General features: G+C 41.6%; 1 long non-coding RNA gene across 1 annotated transcript; it reads left to right on the forward strand.

Annotated features, from left to right (window-relative positions):
• The first annotated feature begins 1,313 nt into the window (after positions 1–1,313).
• LOC106816994 lies at positions 1,314–2,745 on the forward strand. Its single transcript, XR_001394978.1, has 2 exons — positions 1,314–1,557; positions 1,651–2,745. It is a non-coding gene; the product is annotated as an uncharacterized LOC106816994 (long non-coding RNA).
• The last annotated feature ends 1,003 nt before the right edge of the window (positions 2,746–3,748 follow it).

The raw sequence follows: 3,748 nt of genomic DNA on the forward strand, positions 1-3,748 counted from the left end.
TATTCATATACTCATTAAATAAGTTCATTCGGTTTATATTATTCATATACTGTAATGGAAGACCCGGCGTTGCCTCGGCTGTTTTCGCGACCGAAATATGACGTGTTTATGTTTCAGAAAAAAAATAGAATATAGGAGAAATGCTACTTCAATAATGCAGTATAGTGTAGCAATCCGGGTAGATACAATAATGTAACCCAAACCCAAGAGGATAGGGGGATAAATCCCAACCTATCCTCTTGGGTTTGGGTTACATTATTGTATCTACAATCCGGGTAGCAATGAGCTTCAAGTGAGATGACTAATAATTAGCATCGCATTTAAGACTACAGCAGTGAAAACTACATATATAACAGAAGTACATAATAGGATATCTACTTCTGATATAGATTATATTTGCAACTGCATGCACGACAAAATTCAATGAAAGCGAAAATGATAATCTGAATAAGCCTTACATCAGATTCAACACGACAGAAACTCTCCTTCATGCGCACGCACACACGCACGCCCACGCACATGCGCACGTAAATTCTGAACCAAAGCGAATGTGCGTGTGCGTGAATGATAGAGAGAGAGAAGGTAAGCGAGAGGAGAGAGAGAAGGTAAGCGAGTGAGAGAGTGAGAACGAGAGATAGAGATAGTAGAGGTGGGAGGGAGGCAAATATCCGGTGCATGAGCGATATCTCAGGAACGTTGCATTGTGGGAGTCTTTGCCACGTCGATTTCCAGTCGTTGTACGCATGCGTCAAGGGTGCACTTCCGTTAACTACTATGTGAACTTCGAACGCCGAAAACACCCTTGTTTTTGTCTGTAACTAACCAATTTTGTGTAAGAAAAAATAGTTGTTAGTGAGCGAAATTCGTCACTGTTGTGATCGCAAAGTTTCGTCGTCTTAAGAGCGGCGTAAGCGAAGATATCAACGTTACATTGCCCGTACTTGATTTTTCACGTTCAAGATGGCTGATCCTAGGCAATTTCAGCAGAATTATACTAGAAATCATGGATCGCAACCACAGGGCTCATTTGCACCACCTTTACCAGGTAACAATGATACTTAATCATATATCTCCGTGCGTGGGTTTTAAGTGTTTGCCTGTGTATTAGATGAGGTTATCACTATCAAAATCAAATAAAAATGACAAAATCAAATTGTCTGTTTGATCAGCTGTTGTCTGTTGATGTCTCCCCAGGCACTTGAAGCGTTTCAATAAAATATAATGCTAACTAAATACGAAATCTATTTACTACCAAATTCTTAATGTTTCTATACTCTCTTTCACCTATTATTGCCGACAGTTAAGGTCCCCCACAATGGATCACCACGTTGCCGTCGTGTGGGGGCTTGCGTACTCCTGTGATTCTAAGGTCGAGGTCAGCAATGGTCTAACAATGCTGAACCGGCCAAAGAAGAGGAGTCAGACTAAGAGTGATCCAAACCCTGCACCTACTTATTATTACTTTATGATTTTGTATCATTCTGTATTGTTCCAGATAAAGCAGACGAGCTCCAGCTAGCTTCGTCGAAGGATCGTACTACACACACTCTAAGACCGGTATCAGAGGTTGCAGGTACCGGAGAGGATGGTGGAGCTGATATTATGGAGTGGACCCGAACTGATAGGGGCTAGAGACAGTCCGCAGCAAAGGTATCAAAGGTTGCAGGTATATGTCGTTGAATTGTACTGTTTTGTACGGGTAACGGTAATTGACACGGGTAAGATCGTATGTCTACAGGTGTCATACACAACAGCGACGGCAGCAGCAGCGCCAGCATCAGATGACAGACTCACACCGGAGATGATTGTGGAGCTAATATTGTGGAGCGTTGAGTGGAGACCCGCACTGATGGCCTGTAGTTTGGTAAGATATGCAGCCTCACCTCGTGCAGAAGAGAGAGAAAGAGAGGACTACTGTACTACTGGACTCCCGATCTAGTGTAAGTGGTGCTTCTTCTTGCTAGCGTTATATAATAAACTACTACTACTAGAACACTAACATTCTAACATACTAACTACTAACTACTTTTACATTCTACGTATTGCTCCATGTGATTTGGCTTCGTTGTTTGCTGCTCTTCTGTTCAATGTTTCCAGAGTGATCGAGTCATCCCAGTCATCCTGGCCTTGCCCGGGCAAGGGGTGGTGGTGGGTCAAGTCAACGAGGTGGTGGGTGAGCGGGGTGAGTATTATACATACTTGTATTATACATATTCTTACGCATATACATTACGTATATATTATACATACGTTTTCTGGGACAGGTACTACCACACATTGTAATGTTTTTGTTCAATTTTTTTCCCTCGACATGAGCGACACATGGCACTACCACTCGGGGAGATAGCAGAGGCAAGACAGATGGGCGGATAGACAAGCAGACGAGATTCCAGCATCCATCCACTATCGTCTGTCCTCGGGAGAGAACGGGTGAGTCGTAAACAACATTGTACTGCCATACATGTAATGTGCTTCGTTTATTTTTTTCCATGTTGTGCATTGAGCCACACACGGCACTACCACTCGGGGAGAGAGCAGAGACAAGACGGATGGGCGGATAGACAAGCAGACGATTTGTACACTTCAATATTGATTCATTGATTTATTGTGAACTTTATTGAATTCTGTAAACTTCAATATTAATTCATTGATTTATTGTGAACTTTATTGAATTCTTGTACACTTAATTGTGAATCTTGCAAAGTTGTGAATATAGGGCTATTTATTTAGCCACGTAATGATTTACTCCCATTTGTTGCTGTTTCTATCACTGTCACACTTGGTCATAACTTTGCGTAACATAGCGGAACATGCTTGACGCTACGACGTACAGACACGACGTACATTACACTACGACGCGCACACCTTCCACACGTGAAGCTGACGACGACATCGACGATGCTGACATAGACATGCGCGCGGCTCTGTAGCGGCACATATTCATATACATATACACACATAGATATACACACAATAGATATACACACATATACACATACACACAATAGATATACACATACACACAATAGATATACACATACACACATAGATATACACATACACACATAGATATACACATACACACATAGATATACACATACACATGCGCGCGGCTCTGTAGCGGCACATATACACACACAAAACTTTAAGCTGTTAGGGGGTATAGACAGATATTTCTTAAAACTATTCAAAGATGGATATACACATTCTACGTCTACTGATTCTACGTACGGACGTATATATAACACTTTTAGAAAATGTGTTCACACATTTAACAACATTTAAGCTTTATCATATTTAAATATATTACAAGTCAATAGAGTGAGGACACCTCTACTAGAACCTATAATTATAAATTTCATGAAGAAAACGAAGTTATAGCATGCTAAACATTAGGTAGACAGCAAATATGTCTACCTAATTAGACATACGAATGTCGACATAACGAATCTGTCTACATAACGGCTGTTTTATTTTACACCCGATGACTACATATTGTAGGTTTAAGATATATATATACATCAGAAGTAGACAATAGGGAAGGAGTGTGACTTCAATTTACTAGCCTTAGAATACCTACGATTTACTACGCGTACTCAACCAACTTGAGCTCACGCACAGCACACGCACAAAGCACACACCCACACGCTACACGCACACACGCACACACGCTACACGCACACACGCACACACGCTACACGCACACACGCACACACGCACACACGCTACACGCACACACGCTACACGC

This window comes from Priapulus caudatus, unplaced genomic scaffold, assembly GCF_000485595.1.
Source record: "Priapulus caudatus unplaced genomic scaffold, Priapulus_caudatus-5.0.1 Scaffold1555, whole genome shotgun sequence".
Lineage (NCBI taxonomy): Eukaryota > Metazoa > Priapulida > Priapulimorpha > Priapulimorphida > Priapulidae > Priapulus > Priapulus caudatus.